The sequence below is a fragment of the Capsicum annuum genome, chromosome 9 (genome assembly GCF_002878395.1).
Source record: "Capsicum annuum cultivar UCD-10X-F1 chromosome 9, UCD10Xv1.1, whole genome shotgun sequence".
Taxonomy (NCBI): Eukaryota; Viridiplantae; Streptophyta; class Magnoliopsida; order Solanales; family Solanaceae; genus Capsicum; species Capsicum annuum.
The window spans coordinates 188,022,430-188,041,361 of record NC_061119.1 but is presented as its reverse complement, the minus strand read 5'-3'; the positions used below and the strand labels follow the sequence as shown (position 1 = coordinate 188,041,361).

General features: G+C 31.1%; 1 non-coding gene across 1 annotated transcript; it reads right to left on the bottom strand.

The window, feature by feature from the left end:
* Window positions 1-338: 338 nt before the first annotated feature.
* On the bottom strand, window positions 339-478 carry LOC124887551. Its single transcript, XR_007045320.1, has one exon. It is a non-coding gene; the product is annotated as a small nucleolar RNA Z247 (small nucleolar RNA).
* Window positions 479-18,932: the final 18,454 nt, after the last annotated feature.

The window sequence follows — 18,932 nt, the reverse complement described above, 5'->3', positions numbered from 1 at the left end:
AATTCAGATACCAATTCGAGTATTCAACCATAGAAGGTTGTGAAATGAGAGCAGCTATGTGTGATTTGGATGAAGCTTAATAGGCATGGTCAAAACGATGGTAACAAGTCAGGGTGGAGTGACCAAACTTATGGAAATCTTGACATTGATTTTGGTTAGATGAGTTGACATTGCGACCTCGACCTCGTCCTCATCCTGATCTGCACCATAATCCTGATTGTTATTGGCATTAGTAAGCTTCTTAATGGAATTATCATTCTTAGTATTATTGGATTGTCTAGTAGACAAGTTGGCTTGGCTTAATCCTTATTCTATACTTATCATCTGCTCTAAACAATACTCTTGACTTAAAAGCAAGCCATGAAGATCGGCTAATAAAATTAACTCAACTCTAGTAGTGATCGATACAACCACGACATCATATTCTAGTCCAATCCTCCAAGAATATATAAGACAAGATCATCATCAGTGACAGGGTGTGTATCGACATAAGTCTTCATATTTTGAAGATATTTTACCATGGATTAGTTTCCTTTCTTTATGGTTTGTAATTGCAGCCTTAGTTGCATTATCCTAGCCTTAGATTGCAATGCAACATCATCTCAAGTGCCTGCCAAATAGCCTGAAATGTTGTACAATCGGCTACATAGGCTAAAATTCCTTCGGTGAGGGTTGAGAGAATCCAACTCAGTAAAAGTTGGTCTTGTTTGATCCATACAGTGCATGCTGGGTTGATACCACATCAGTTGAGGTTGCTTCAGAAGAGCCATTTGGAGTAAAATTTGGAGGGCACTTATGCGCACCATCCATGTATCCCTTGAGTTTGTTACCCCATAGAACTGGGAAAATTTGTGATTTCCACAAAATATAGTTATGACGGTCTAATTTGAGAAGATGGGACTAATTAACATTGGTTATGAGTGACAAAAAATTATGGGAAGAGGTTTATGATGTGATACCTTTAATTGCGGGAAGTGTCATTGGGAGACGTGAGTCTTCGCAAGGCTCCGATACCATGTAAAGGTTTTATGAATATATGAAACTCGATTGTTATTCACGGAGGAGCTCTTCCTCAATATACACAAGATGATGTACAAAATGTAGTTGAACACCAACTCTCTAAGAGATAAAATATAAAATTCTAATTATATGTAAGGAAATAAACTATACAATTCTAATCAAATATTTCTACTATATAGAAAGAAGAGTTGAAGACGACCAAGGGTAAACTTGTAATTATATTCATTATCAAGGATAAAAGGTCTTTAACTTGAAAATATCTCTTTCTTCACTCTTTTTTTCAAGCTTCTTAATATAAAATATAAATACCTTATAAACATATTATTTGAATACCGCTATACATCTCTTAATACATACATTATAACACATTATATTTTTACGTAGGTTATTATGTTCTATGATCTTCTCTATTAGTTAACTTTCTTAGTTTTCTCTTGAAATATAAAGACATTAGTTTTTCCCAAATTGATCCCTACTATTTAGAGAATATAAATATTCTTAATTTTTCATTTGAACAAATTCCTACTTTGGACATAGATATTATAGAAAGATGAGTTCAAGGACGACCAAGGGTAAAATCATCTTTTCAGCATTCATCAAACTCAGTTCAAAAATATCCTCTCTTGTCCAAAATATTTCTAGAAACATCCAGCAATTTCTAAAATAAAGAAATCTTTAACTTTCTTTTAGTGCCTCTATCATTGCTATATACAAGAGAGAATTTGACATTTTGGTAGTCCTCACATCAATTTTCTTTTGTCAATTTTATCTGTAATTTAAATTTTAATTACACTACAAATTTTCATCCATTCTGATAAATTTGAACAATTATTTGAACTTATTAAATGCTACAAAAGTGATGAGTCATGAAAAATGATAGTGACGCCATAAATACTATTTATGCAATCAAATTCAAAATTGATCCAAGGGGTTATTGTCTTTCTATTTTGTAGAAATATTTATTAATAATACTTCAAAATTTTATTTTTCAAATAAATTTATCATGAACAAGTAATTAAAGTATCTTGACATTCTCTTTCTAACTTAGTAGATGCTTAATTATTAAATAAAAAATTATTTTTTATATATATCTAAAAATGTTTGAAAATTTAATTTATTTTTTTTAAATAGAATTTAACTCTTTAAATATTGATGATACTAAATAATGAAAAATGAGAGTAGTTCGTTTTCACAGTTTTTGATGATGATTTTTTTAACAAAAAATGGGATTATCAACATTTTATATATTTTAGGACAAAATAAGTAATTTAATATGAAATATTAAAGCTTCATAGACGTTTAAGAAATATCAACATAAAATTCTTAACATGTATTTTTAGGAAAAAGAAACTACTCAAGTTACTAAAAAAATTAGTAACTTTCAATTTATTTTTGTATGGTTTAATATGAAGGAAAATAATTAAACTAAATAAGATGAAGGGCATTTTGCAAACAATCTATTTATTCTTAGAAAGAATGCAACGTATATTATTTTTAGTACCATAAACCAAACAAACACTAATAAATAATAACAGGATAACTAATCCAAGTATAACTAATCACAACATAACTAATTTCAACATAACTTGTTTTCCAACCAAACAACCCTTAACTGTGTAAATTTTTTTTTGCCTAGATTTGTTTTCAGTTCTCTTCAAATTTTCTATTTTAATGGCTGCATTTCATTCCATACCATTTTTTGCCTTGAGTCAGAATTGATCGGAAACAACTCTATCTCACATCCGGGGTAGATGTAAGGTCTGCGTACACTCTATACTCCCAGATCCTACTTTGTGGGACTATACTGGTATATTTTATTGTTGTTGTAGTGGCTGAATATCATGGATGTTGAATGAAATTTTTTTTTTTTCTATTTTTACTATATATAAAGGAGAGTTGAGGACAACCAAGGGCAAGCTTGTAATTATACTCATTATCAAGGGCAAAAGGTCTTTAACTTGAAAAAATCTCTTTCTTCACTTTTTTTCAAGCTTCTTGATATAAAATAAAAATACCTCACAAACATGCTATTTGTATACCATTATACATCTTAATGCATACATTATAACACATTATATTTTTACCTAGGTTATGATATTTTGTGATCTTCTCTATTTGTTAACTTTCTTATTTGTCCCTTGAAATATCAAGACAACAGTTTTTTCCAAATTGATCCCAACTATTCCAAGAATATAAAAATATTCTTAATTTTTCCTTTGAACAAATTTCTACTTTGGACATAGATATTATAGAAAGATTAGTTCAAGGACGACCAAGGGTAAAATCATTTTTCCAGCATTCATTAAACTCACTTCAAAATATACTTTCTTCTCCAAAATATTTCTAGAAACATCCACCAATTTTTAAAACAAAAAAATCTTTAATTTTCTTCTAGTGCCACAATCATTACTATATACAAGAGAGAATTTGACATTTTGGTAGTTCTCACATCAAATTTTTTGTCAATTTTATCTATAATTTAAATTTTAATTACTCTACAAATTTTCATCCATTCTGATAAATTTAAACAATTATTTAAACTTATTAAATTCTACAAAAGTGATGAGCATTAAAAATAATAGTGACGCCATAAAAATTATTTATGCAATCAAATTCAAAATTCATCCAAGGGTTTATTGTCTTTCTATTTTGAAGAAATGTTTATTAATCTTACTTCAAAATTTTATTTTTCAAACAAATTTATCATGAACAAGTAATTAAAGTATCCTGACATTCTCTCTCTAACTTAGTACATGCTTAATTATTAAATAAAAAATTATTTTTTTATATATAGCTAAATATGTTTGGAAAATTATTTAAAAAAATAGAATTTAACTCTTTAAATATTATCGATACTAAATAATGAAAAATGAGAGTAATTCTTTTTCACATTTTTTGATGATGAATTTTTTAACCAAAAATGAGATTATCAACATTTTATAGATTTTAGGACAAAATAAGTAATTTAACATAAAATATTAAAGCTTTATAAACGTATAGGAAATATCAAAATAAATTTCATGACAGGTATTTTTAGAAAAAAGAAACTACTAAAGTTAATTAAAAAAAAATTAGTAACTTTCAATTTCTTTTGTATGGTTTAATATGAAGGAAAATAATTAAGCTAAATAAGATGAAGGGTATTTTGCAAATAATATATTTATTCTTAGAAAGAATGCAACATATATTATTTTTAGTACCATGAACCAAACAACCACTAAAAAATAATAACAGGATAACTAATCCTAGGACAACTAATCCAAGTATATCTAATCACAACATAACTAATTTCATCATAACTTGTTTTTCAACCAAACGACCCCTAAGCGTGTAAATATTTTTTTTTGCCCAGATTTATTTTCAGTTTTTTTCAAATTTTCTATTTTAATTACTGCATTTCATTCCAGACTGTTTTTGCCTTTAGTCAGAATTGATCGGAAACAACTTGATCTCACATCTGAGGTAGATGTAAGGTCTCCGTACACTCTATACTCCTAGATCCTACTTTGTAGGACTATACTGACATATTGTGTTGTTGTTGTAGTGGCTGAATATCATGGATGTTGAAAGAAAGTTAAATTATTTTTTTTATATAGAAAGATGAGTTCAAGGACGACCAAGGGTAAAATCATCTTTTCGGCATTCATTAAACTCACTTCAAAAATATCTTCTATTCTCCAAAATATTTCTAGAAACATCCACCATTTTCCAACGCATGAAAAATAATTGCTTGAATTTTTATTCTTCAATTTCATCGTTTGAAGTAAACATTGATACTTTTTATGTTGCGCCCGTGCAAATCACGTGCATACTTATCTAGTAAATACATAAATGTGACTACTATGGTGTCCTAACAACACCAAACAACCCCTCAATGTCTATCAATTTTTCGTTGTCATTTTCGTGGGTTTGTATTTGCTCAACTTGTATTGTGGAAATTTTTAGAGTTCTATTTTTCGGATTATGGTCAATTAGTCGATTATGGTCTTATAGACTATTAAAGATAAAAATTAGATTTCAAATTAAGATTGTGCTAAAAAGTGATATTCCTTTTTGTCATTATTTTGACAAGGGTTTGAAATTGCAATATTCATTATCAAAAGCTTTTTTTATATTATGGAATAATTTGAAAGATAGATATCATCAATTATATTCAAAGATGACTGTTTGTTCACAAGCTCATTTTGATTGAATTCATTTAACGCATAGATTTTAAATCTTTATGTGAGTATAATTCATCAATATTTGGAATTATTTCTCTGTTGAAATTATGTGGTGAAAATATCATTACTCATGATATGTTAGTGAATTTTTTTAACTATCATTTTTCAAGCCGCAAATGTACTGCAATAGCAATATCCGAAAATGAGGTTTAAAAGTATTATGAACTAATTTAACACCTTGTGGACAAACAAAACAATTGAGTTGCCAATGAGAAATTGTAAAAGCTAACTCACTAGTTCTAGTCTATTTCATGAAGTGAGAAAAATATTTATCATGCTATGAATGAAAAAGGTCATAAACTCGATATAGTTATGGTCGAGTAAAGAGTTATAATCATGCCAATCGTTTTGCATCAAATAATATCCTTCATCACTGGAAAAAAAAGTCATTTTTTACCAACAATGGAAAAGGGAGGATGAACTATGAAGCATATAAAAGAAAAATCCAGAAGGTTAATGTTAGCGATATTGAGGAAAAGGGCAATGGGTACGTGCTAATTGAACAGTGAGCTTTATTGAGCCTTTGTAAAGAAGATGGGAAATAACATTGAAAAAACTGTTATTCTGTAAATTGACTTCATGCATTTAGTTTCAAACCTTTATTAAAGGCAAATACATGAAGCCCAAGTCATCTAAAATTTCAATTAGGATGGGTACAATAGTTTTGAAAGAATATTACAGAATAAATATTTACTTGAAAAATTCTATATCGCATAAATCAGGGTATAAAGTTATTATTTAAAATAGTCAAAGTAATCTCTTAATCTCAGATATAAGTTTTTGTCCAAATCATTCTAATTAAGAACACTTGTCTCTTACTTTAAATAAAGGGTAAAATTGCCTTATTTATTTTGAATAGTTCAAGAGTAAAATTACAATAATAACATACTCAGTATATTTCTATCAAGTCGAGTTTCGGGAATATAAGTATACGCAGTCCTTATCGCTACCTCAGATGTGAGATAAAGAGGCTGTTTCCAATAGACCCCTGACTCAAAATAAAATAATCTAGACAAGGAATAGTAAAAGGACAAGATACAATAGAAATCGACACATCCAATAATACCATATACAAGATATGCCAAGCAATACAACAAATGATACAAATCCTAGACTAATGCTAACCTTCTACCCTAATCCGTCTCCTCCAAAACTTCCTATTTAAGGTCATGTCCTCAGTAAGCTGGAGTTGCTCCATGTCATGTCTAATCACCTCCCTTCAATATTTCTTCGAGCTACCTCTACCTCGCTTGGAATCATCCCTAGCCAACCTCTAACACCTCCGCAGTGGGGCATCCGCGCCCCTCCTCATCACATGACCGAACCATCCCAACCTCGCTTCCCTCATCTTGGCTTCCACCAAAGCCACTAAGCTCCCACCTTATCTCGAATAACCTCATTTCTAATCCTATCTTTCCTAGTACACTCACACATCCACCGTAGAATTCTCATCTCCACCACCTTCATATTTAGGATGTAGGCCTTCTTGATAGACCAACACTCCACCCCATACAACAAAGCCGGTCTAACCACCACTCTGTAGAACTTGCATTTAAGTTTACGAGGTACCTTTTTTTTCACACAAAATTTCAGAGGCAAGCCTCTATTTCATTCACCCTTACGGCAATCTGATAAGTGACATCTTCCTTAATCTCGCGATTTCTCTAAATCATAGACCCAGATACTTGAAACTATCGGTATTATGGATAAAATGAGTATCAAGCTTAACAATCACATCGAACTCGTGAGATACCTCACTGAACTTACACTCCAAGTATTTTGTCTTGGACCTACTCAACCTAAACCTTTTAGACTCAAGGATTTGCCTCCAAACCTCCAATTTATCATTAACTCCACTACGTGTCTCATCACTTCTAGAAAAAATAGGAAAAACAATCATATGTGGTTGCTTTTTCTTTTTTTGAGACCACAAAACCGATCAAAAGTTGCGGTCTCAAAAACAGTGATTGCTTGTTGCTTTTTCAAAATAAATAAATAAATAATTTATAATTCAATACTAATTTTTAAAAAAAAATTATCATTTTTTTCTAATTTTAAAAAGCGACCACAGGAAATCGCATTTTATATATATTTAATTATTTATTTAATAAAAGTGACCACATGTATGGTCACTTTCATATATATATATATATATATATAATTTTTGACCAAAGAGACCACATGTGGTCGCTTTATCCATATGTGATCGCATTATTAAATATTTAATAAAATTAATTTTAATAAAAGGGACCACATGAGGTTTAAAAAATATTTAAGAAATATTTAATTAAAAAATATTTTAGAAATACGAGAATGTCTTTGATATTAATTTAATTAGTTTTTTAAAAATTAGTTCTTTATTGCTTCGTATGATTCTATAAAAAAATGTAAATAAATAGACATGTGATTTCTTTTGAATATATATATATATATATATATATAGTTAATTAATTTTAAGAAAAGCGACCACATGTGGTCGCTTTTTTATATATTAATTAATTAATTTTAACAAAAGCGACTACATGTGATCCCTTTTATTTATTTAATTAATTAAATTTTACTAAAAAGTGGTTGCCTTTTATAAAATATTTTTACTTAATCAATTAAATAAATAAAAGCGACCACACGTGGTCGCTTTTCATAAAATTAATTTATTAAATATATCCGAATGCAATCGCATGTGGTCACTTTTATTTATTTATTTATTTAATTAAAAATTTTATTAAAAGCAACCATGTGTGGTCACTTTTGTATATTTATTGTTTTTTAACAAGACCATTTTTAAAAAATAATTATTTAATTTTATAAAAGCGACCACATGTGGTCGCTTTTATAAAATTTTTTAGGTTAGTGACCACATGCGATCTATTTTTCTGGTAATTTTTTTTTAAAAAGCGACCACTCATGGTCGATATTTCTAGTAATTTTACCTAAAATCGACCACATCTAGTTATTTTGCCTAAAATCGATCACTTGTGGTCGGTTATTCTGGTATTTTTGTAAAAAAAATTACAGCATATATGCTAAATTCCATATCAAACCTGTTATACAATACAACCCACTAATTAAATTTAACATACAATCATCCATCATCAAAATACAAAATTAAAATCAAATTATTAACACACACAAAGTTTGTCAATGTTCCAAAAATAAACTACTAATCATCAAAACACATAAAAGAGTACTAAGCTACAACTCGTCATCCTCATCCTCATCCCTATCCTCATCCATAGAATCAGAATCCTCTGTAGTGTAATAATCATCAAGTGGGTTAGGCTTTTTGCAACCCGAGGTGCATCACCAAGACACAGAGGAACCATGAAGAAAATTATGGATCTGCTCCTGCATCATTTTCATTTACGATGCATACTCCTCCTCTTTCTTTCTCTCTCTCTCAGTCTGTGCAGCAAGCTCTTTAGTGAGTGAAGAAATCGTATTTTTTAAATAATTTCTTTTTAAATCTTTTTAATAAAAAAGCGACCTCAAAATTTTTTAATTAAATTTCAAAAAGAAAAGCAACCACAAAGTCGCTTTTCCAAATTTCTTTTTCATTTTTTTTAATCATAAAGCAATCACACATGGTCATTTTTTTTGTAAATACTTTCTTTTTTATTTTTTTTAATAAAAAGGCGACCGTAAGTGGTAGATTTTTGCATAATATTTCAAATTTATTTTTTAATGTAAAGCGAATGGTCGCTTTTACAAAAATATTTTCTTTTAATCGAAAACTAGCCACTTGTGGTTGCTTTTAGTTTTAAAAAACATAATAATTAATATAAAATTTAAGAAGAATTTTGAAATGAATATTTGACAATTTTTAAATATAAATGAGACCACATGTGGTCGATTTTTGCGAGCACCAATTGTGGTCACAAAAACTATTCTTTTAGTAGTGCATCACTCAAGACCACACCATCCACAAAAAGCAAATAGTAAGGCACCTCACCTTGAATTTGTCGTGTCAAAACATACATCACCAAGGCCAAAAAAAGGACTAAGCGTCGATCCTTGGTGTAACCCATCAAGACAGAAAAGTGCTCTGAGTCCCCTCCCCAGTCCTAACCCTAGTCTTGGCTCCATCGTATATCCTTGATCGCCCTAGCATACCTCATAGGTACAAATCTAGCCTCCAAACACCTCTAAAGAACCTCCCTAGGAACTCTATCATAGGGCTTTTCTAAGTCGATAAATATCATGTGTGAATCCTTCTTCCTTTCCCTATACTGATCCACCAGTATCCTAATGAGATGGATGACTTCAGTAGTCGAGCGTCCTGGTATAAATTAGAACTGATTTTCATTCTCTGCGACCTCAACTCTACCATACCCTCCCAAACCTTCATAGTGTGACTCAACAAGCCCTATAATTGTTGCAATCCTGAATGTCACCCTTATTCTTATACAACAGAATCATTGTACTCCACCTCTAAGCTTCTATCATCCTCGCAACTGAGTCAACCATTCCATACTTTCCCCTCATGTTCACTTTAAAAAATTCAACTAGAATCTTATCTGACCCCGTCGCTCTACCTTTATGCATCCTACGAATAGCCCACTTAATATCCTCAATTTTAACATGCCTATAATAACCATATTCGTAAAACCTCTCAGAATTCTTCAAATCCCCCAAAACAGTGATAGTATTCCTTCCTTCTTTAAAGATCTTATGGAAGTAAGATTGCCATTTCTTTCTAATACGACCCTCATCTAGGAAAACTTTATCATCCATATACTTAATACACTTCACCTAGTCAAGGTCCCAAGACTTCCTTTCCCTAACCTGGGATAACATCTACAACTTTTTATCCCTACCTTTACTATCTAACGTTGTGTATAAACTCTTAAAAATAATATCTTTAGCCATCATCATCAACAACAACAATGTAGCCAGTGATTTCTCACCTAGTATAGTCTAGGGAGGGTAAAATATATGCAGTCCATACCACTACCTCTAAAGAAGTAAAGAGGTTGTTTTCGATAGACCCCAAGCATCCTTAGCTATTATGACCGCTAATTTTGCCTTTCGCCTAGAAATCTTATAATCCTCCCTATTCTTCTGTTTATCCTCTTCATCCTTATTCTCAACCAACTTTATGTACGCTATTTTCTTAGCATCCACCTTCCCTTTCATGTCTTTGCTCCACCACCAGTCCCCTTAGTGCTTGCTTGAGTGGCCTCTTGAGACACCCAACACCTCTCTACTTGTCTCTCTGATGCAACTAACAGTCTTATCCTATATACTATCAGCATCCCCTTCCCTCCCTGGTTCAAGAGTAAAATTAATTAATTTAGGGATCAGCTCTTAGTCCGTTCTTATTTTTTATGGTGATGGATGTGCTGATGCGGAGTTTACAAGGCGAGGTGCCTTGGTGTATGCTTTTTGTGGATGATGTAGTTTTGATTGATGAGTCGCGGCAAGGTGTTAATGATAAGATGGAGGTTTGGAGACAAACTCTAGAGTCTAAAGGTTTCAGATAGAGTAGAACCAAGACGGAGTATTTGAAGTGCAAGTTTAGTGACTCGATGCCAGAGGAGGAGGTGGTGATGAAGTTGGACTCTCAGGTAGTTTGCTAGAGGGATAGTTTTAAGTATCTTGGGTCTACGATCCAGGTTAATGAAGAGATAGATGAGGATGTCTCGCACCATATTGGGCAATTTGGATAAAATGGAGGCTCGCTTCAGGAATTTTATGTGATAAGAAGGTGCCTCCCAAGCTTAAAGGCAAATTCTATAGAGTTTCATTCCGTCCGACTATGTTGTACGGAGCAAAGTGTTGGCCAGTTAAGACTTCTCATATCTAAAAGTTAAAGGTGGCAGAAATGAGGATATTGCATTGGATGTGTGGTCTTACAAGGGCTGACAGGGTTAGGAATGAGATTATTCGGGAGAAGGTGGGAGTGGTATCGATGGAGGAAAAAATGCGAGAAGTAAGGTTGAGATAGTTTGGTCATGTGATGAGGAGGGGCACGGATGCCCCAGTTCGTAGGTGTGAGAGACTAGCATTAGATAGTTTCAAGTGGGGTAGGGGTAAACCGAAGAAATATTGAAGAGAAGTGATTAGACGTGACATGAAGCAGTTATGTCTCACTGAGGACATGACCCTGGATAGGAAGGTTTGAAGGAAAAACACTAGGATAAAGGAATAAGGTGAGTGGATAAATCGTAGTCCATAGTTAGGAGGGTCTTGGTGTCTTTGTTTGGTATTGTACATTACTTTTGTGGATGTTGTATCTATGTTAGTTTTATCATATTTCATGCTTTGAATATTTTTGTATATTATCCTGTGTCTTGAGCCGCGGGTCTCCCATCGAGTTATTGCCTAAGACTCCTTTTTATATGGATAAGATATTGAATTTGAAACTCAATATACCATATTGATGATATTATGATAGCTAAGGCAAAATAATAGTGTTTGTGAAAAGTCATGAGACATGTCCCATTGAATGTGATTCATTCTCTTAAGTGAATGTGGTAGCAGTGCATAATATGTCTGAAAGAAGACAAGTGATTGAATGTACGAATATAAGCGTGAAGGGACAATATGATAATAATAATCAAAAATGATAATATTTTCACACGCTTATTATGATTATAAGATATGTTATTGAAAAATTATCTACGCTATATGCACACCTTGATTTGCTCTTGAATTAGCAATATTTTGAAAGAGGTTATAAGGTATCATTATTTGATAGGCTTAATGCATGATTATATTCCATTCCCTGGGAATGAGAAGTTTATTAATGGAAACGTGCACTTGATTATGATGGTATCACAACTCATCTCTGAAAGAGGTTGAATAATTGAGAAGAGTTATTTTGAAATCTACTAATAAAGTAGTAAATTTCAAATTTATTCATGTAATAGTAAATTTGAAATTTACTAAAGTAAAAGGTACATGTCATGGTAAACTTGGCGTTTACTAGATTAAAAGTTCATAAATTGACATGAATGATTGTGATATCCCAAAGATGTGCATACTGGGTATTGGACATATATTGAAGAATTAGAAAATTCTTCATTACTTTTGATGGTGCTTGTTCTCATGATAAGTTGGTTGGACAAACTAATTTTGGGATTAAATCCCTAAAAATCTGAAAATAAAAGGTGAATAAGGGTCCGTTCACCAGTCATGTGATCTGTTAAGATGCTTCGATATAAGATGATCACTTATACGTTTATTGTCAACCTACAGTTTGACATTCATAAAGTTGTTTGCTCAGTAAAATTGAGTTAAGAGCATAACTTTCAGATTGTGTAATCAGGACAATTCATCTTGGTGATGATGGTTTGGTATTGAATGCTTTCAATAAATAGTTGTACCATTGCTAATGAGAATAAAAACTTCATGTGTTTATTTGAAATATTATATACAAAATTACTTGTATGAATCAAACCAATAAACTATGATTAATTCTTCCTCAAAGTTGGTTCTGAGTCGGGAATCACACATTGTCCATCTAATAGTTTTGATATGCGGTTTACGATTAATAAATATTCCATAATGCACAAAGATGGATTCCTCAAATAAAATGAAGGATGTATGTTAATTTTTCTAACATAAGGGGGATATCATAAGAAGATATGAAATATGTTAGGAATTATCATCAAATCCTTATTTAAAAGACAATTCAAGTCAAATGTTGAAAGCATCTAATATTTAAGCTGCAAGTGCTCTAATTTTGTATCCCTAAAGGACAGAGTCTATGCATGCATGAAGCGTGGTAAACAAATTGGTTCCAAATGAAATAATCCTTGAAAAATATTAAGAGCAAACAATTAAATAAGAAGACAATGTGCTCTTGAAGAGCCTACGACATAACACTTTATGAAACCTTATGAGAGGCTCAGGTACCTTAAAATAATAAAGTGATAAGATCTCAAAATGGTATGTCACATTGTGAATTGATACAATATTATATATCATCAATGATATCTTTGATACAATATTGGCGCAATATTGTGAAAGATTACGAGGATCTGAATTCTATGTTAATTTAGCATGCCGACGAAGAAACATTTATCAAAGGACATGAAAGGATGTATCTTGGTAAGCATAACACTTATTTGATTTGTAGTCTAGAAACTTGAATATATCACACATATTGATATTGACACTTGAAAAAATTCCATATAAAAATCCCTAAAGGATTTAAAATGCCTGAAGCATATAAAGTTTCTGAAAAACTTATTTATTATCCTTATAAGGGATTAATTGATGGTTTGAATATTATTGAAACTCTTGGAGAGTTTTCAAAAGCAATATATTATTTGTTGAAATTAAAAATATAACAATTTAGATTAGTTATGAAGTATCATATCTTAGTGCAATTGGTGGACTAACGTATCTTGAAAATACTACAAGGCATGACATAGACTTTTTCGATCAATTTGTTAGCAAGGTATATATAGTTCTACTCCTACTAGGAGACATCGAAATATGATCAAACATATGAGCTTATTTTATTCTAAAGATTGTAGTCCCGATCTTATTGGTTATGTTTATGTCGGGTATTTATCTGACTCGTATAAAGCTCTATCTTAAATAAACTATATGTTCACATATATGGCTACTGTCATATCTTGTAGATATACAAAGCAGTCTATATAGCCACTCTATCGAACCATGCTGAGATAAAGCTATTCATGAAGCAAGTCGAGAATGAGTATGGTTGTGATCCATGATACATCTCATTCGAGAAAAATGTGGTGTGAAATGTGATAATGTACCCATAGTTTTATACGGAGATAATGCAACATGTATAGAACAACTTAAGATAGGAATCATAAAAGGAGATAGAACAAAGACACTTCATCAAAGCTTTTTTACATACATAAGCTCCAAAAGAATGGTGATATCAGTGTGCAACAGATTTGTTCAAGTGACAATATGGATAATTTATTCACCAAGTCTCCTTCAATTGCAAATTTTAAAAAGATGGTGCATAAGATTGGGATGCAAAGGCTCAAGGATGTTCTCATTTAGTGGAGTTAATATGTACTGTACTCTTTTTCCCTTTTGAGGTTTTTTCCCACTGGGTTTTTCTTGTAAGATTTTTACTGAGGCAGCCTATATGTGTATTTTTAGAGATGTGTACTCTTTTTCCTTCACTAGATTTTTTTTTCACTAGGTTTTTTTCAGTAAGGTTTTAACGAGGCACATTATCTATCAATTAGACATTCAAGGGAGAGTGTTATAAATATATTACCATATATAGTGAATGTCTATTTTACCATACATAGTGAATGTCTACTTTATCATATATAGTGAATATCTATTTATAGAAAAGTTAGAAACCCCAAGGTTAGTTTATCCCTGTAAATAAAGGGATTTTCCCTTCATTATAATTAACTCCTCAAGTATCTCCATGAGAAATAAAGAAGTCTCATCTCTTCTTTATCTATTTTTCTTGTATTTACTTTATATTTTATAACATGTTATCAGCACGAGACTCTGTCAAAACAAGGTTAGATTATAAATCTAAAGGTAATTTCAAGATTAGTAATTCCTTATTTTATTTATCTTTTTCTACTAATAATATAATTATTATTGGATTTGAGAAAATATAATTTGTTTGGAACCACTTATTCTTTTAATATTTTCATGAAGAATAATATTGTTAAAAGATATGATGATGAATTTAAGTCTCATCTCATTAAGAGGGTAAGACATTGGGTTACAAGTTCCAATGCACCATGATGATAAGATGTTGGATTAAAAGTCCTATTGAGTTATAGCCTAAGATGCCTTTATATGGATAAGAGAGTTTGAATCTCAATTCACCATATTAATGATATTACGATGGCTAAGGCAAAAAAATAATATGTATTTGATAAAAAGTCATGAAACTTGTTCATTGAATATGTTCCATCCCATGAAGTGAATATGGTAGCAATATATGATAAGTTTGAAAGATGACAATTCACTCCATTCTTGAATTGAATATGGTAGTGATATATGATATACTTTGAAAGATTTGTATGCCTCGATGTGCTCCTGAAGTAGAAATATCATGAAAGAGGTTATAAGCTATCAAAATTTGATAGGCTTAAGACACGATTATATTTCACTCCTGGGGAATGAAAAGCTTATTAATGCAAACATGCACTTGATTGTGATGGTATCACAATTCACCTCCGTAAGAGGCTGAATAACTGAGAAGAGTTATTTTGAAATCTACTTCTGAAATAGTAAATTTGAAATTTATTCATGTAATAGTAAATCTGAAATTTACTAAAGTAAAAGGTACATGTCATGGTAAACTTGGAGTTTGCTAGAATAAAAGATCATAAATTGAAATGAACGATTGCGACATCCCAAAGATGTGCATACTGAGTATTGAACATATATTGAAGAATTATAAAATTCTTCATTACTTTTAATATTGCGTGTTCTTATGATAAGTTGGTTGGACCAAATAATATTGGTATTTGATATCTCAAAATCTGAAAAGTATAAAAGGTGAATGTGGACCCGTTCACCAGTCATGTGATCTATTAAGATGCATCGATATAAGATGATAACTTGTATGTTTCTTGTAAACCTACAGTTTGACATTAATAAAGTTGTTTGTTCAATAAAATTAAGTTAAAAGCATAACTTTCAGATTGTGTAATCAAGAGAATTCATCTTGATGATGAAGATTTGGCATGGAATGTCGTTGATAAATAGCTAAACTATTACTAATGAGAACAAAGCTTCATGTGTTTGTATAAAATATGATATTTTGCATACAATAGCACTTGTATGAATTAGACCATAAATTATGATTATTTCTTTCCTCTCAATTGGTTCAAGGTCAAGAACCAACTATTCCATCTAATAATTTTGATGTGCGGTGTACGATTAATAAATTTACCACAATGCACAAAGATGGATTACTTAAAGAAGATGAATGATGTATGTTAGTTTTCCTAACATAAGGGGGAGATTATAAGCAGCTATGAAATATGTTAAGAATTATCAGCAGATCTTCATTCAGAAGATAATTCAAGTCAAATGCCGAACACATCTCATATTTAAGTTACAAATGATCCTATTTTGTTTTCATAAAAGACAAAGTCTATGTATGCGTGAAGCACGGTAGATCAATCGATTTCAAATGAAATAATCCTTGAAAAGGATAAGGAGTAAAAAAATCATAATAAGAAGGCAATGTGCTCTTGAAGAGCCTATGACATAACACTTCATGAAACTTTATGAGAGGTTCATGTACCTGAAAATAAAGAAGCTATGGGATCTCAAAATGTTATGTCACACTGTGAACCGATATGAAAACAAATATCATTAATATCTTTGATACAATATTGGCGCAATATTGTGAATGATTACGAGGATCTGAATTCTATGTTTGTTTAAGCATGCTGACAAAGAAACATTTATCAAGTGATATGAAAGGATACATCTTGACAATTATAAAACTTATTTGATTTGCAGTTCAGACACTTGAAGATGTCAGGTATGAAATGCTGAATATTGTCACTTGACAAAATTTATATGAGAACTTTTTAAGGATTCAAAATGTTTGAAGCATATAAAAGTTTCTTGGAAACTTATTTATAATCCTTATATTGTATAAGATTATAGCTTGAAATTTATTGAAACTTTTGGAGAGTTTTCAAAAGCAATAGAAATTCGCTTAAATGATAAACATACATAATTGAATAAGGATTCATTCTGAGCTCAATAAAAGAATGAGGAACTCCTTTGTTATGAAGTACCATATCTTAGTGCAATTGGTGCACTAACGTATCTTGCAAATACTACAAGACATGATATAGCCTTTTTCGGTCAATTTGTTACCAAGGTATATATAGTTCTGCTCCTACTAGGAGATATCAAAATGTGATCAAACATATGATCTTATTTCATTCTAAAGATTGTAGTCCCGATCTTACTGGTTATGCTGATGTTGGGTACTTATCTGACCCGTATAAAGCTCGATCTCAAATAAGCTATATGGTTACATGTGGGGATACTACCATATCTTGTAGATATACAAAGCATTCTATCTAGCTACATCATCGAACCATGCTGAGATAATAGTTATTCATGAAGCAAGACGAGAATGAGTATGATTGAGATCCATGATATATCTCATTCAAGAAAAATATGGTGTGAAATGTGATAATGTACCCATAATTTTATATAGAGATAATGCAGCATGCATAGCACAACTTAAGAGAGGATTCATAAAAGAAGATAGAATGAAGCACACTTCATCAAAGATTTTCTACATATATGGGCTCCAAAAGAATGGTGATATTAACATGCAGCAGATTCATTCAAGTGAAAATGTGGCTAATTTATTCACCAAGTCTTCTTCAATTGCAACTTTCAAGAAAATAGTGCACAAGATCGGGATGCCAATGCTCAAGGTTGTTCTCATTAGGAGAGTTAATACGCGTTGTACTCTTTTTTCCTTATGAGATTTTGTCCCACTGAATTTTCTTGTAAGGTTTTTAATGAGGTCGCCTATATGCGTATTTTAGAGATGTGTACTCTTTTTTCTTCACTAGATTTTTTTCCACTGGATTTTTTCCAGTAAGATTTTAACGAGACACATTATCTATCAATTAGACATTCAAGGAGGAGTGTTATAAATATATTACCATATATAGTGAATATCTATTTTAGCATACATAGTGAATGTCTACTTTACCATATACAGTGAATATCTATTTATGGAAAAATTAAGAAGCCCAAGGTTAGTTTTCCCCAATAAATAAAGGGTTTTTCCCTTCAGTGTAATTAACTCCTCAAGTATCTCTATGAGAAATAATGAAGTCTCCTCTCTTTTCTCTCTATTCTTCTTGTATTTACTTTATATTTTATAACAATTATTTATTTCTTCTCCAAGAATAATTCTATTTCCTTCTTTGTCTTCCCGCAGTTATCAAATTTAATACCTGGAATTACAACACATAAATGTTTGAATTAAAAAAGAAATAAATAGTTGTTGATAACATATGTGAGGCTTGAGAAGAAGGCAAGAGTTATCTCTTGATCTACATAAATTATTAATTTGAAGAGCACTAATATTTAAAATCAAGAAGAGAATCACATAACATTTCAAAAAAGGTGGTAGAAGTATTCACAGACTAATATTAGATGTGTTCATTCCTGCCCGAACTCTAGAAAAATCCATGATTTGATTAGTTCTTTTTTCAGTATTACATTTCTTTGTTGTGTTTTGACGTCTTTTCTGTTCTAATTGTTCTTTTTTTAAGTTTTTAGGAACACCAAATTAAACAAGTTTCATTGAACATGTAGTGACCAATGAGAAAAAAACTTCAACAAGACACCAAATTAGTAAACCGTCCGTTGTTGCAGAGATGAGTCATACACTAATATTGCTCTTTATTTTGCTACCCCTCTTGAGTGTGTAATGTTTGAGTTATTCTTTTGAATAGTGTGTTGTACTTTCTTATAAATATATGTTGAAGTGGTAGAAAGAATAGTTAATTAGAGAATATTAAAAATTAGAGAAAATAGGAGACAAGATATAACTTATTGTTCATGATTTAAGAGAAAAGATGAACTTTATCAAAAAGACAATTCTACAGATGGAGAAAAAGATAACAAAAAAAGGAAAAAGCAGAACAGGAATGCAAAACTCCTTGAGACCTGATTTAGACGATGAGGAAAAGATATTTGAGAAGTGGCAATGAACAAAATTTCATCAAC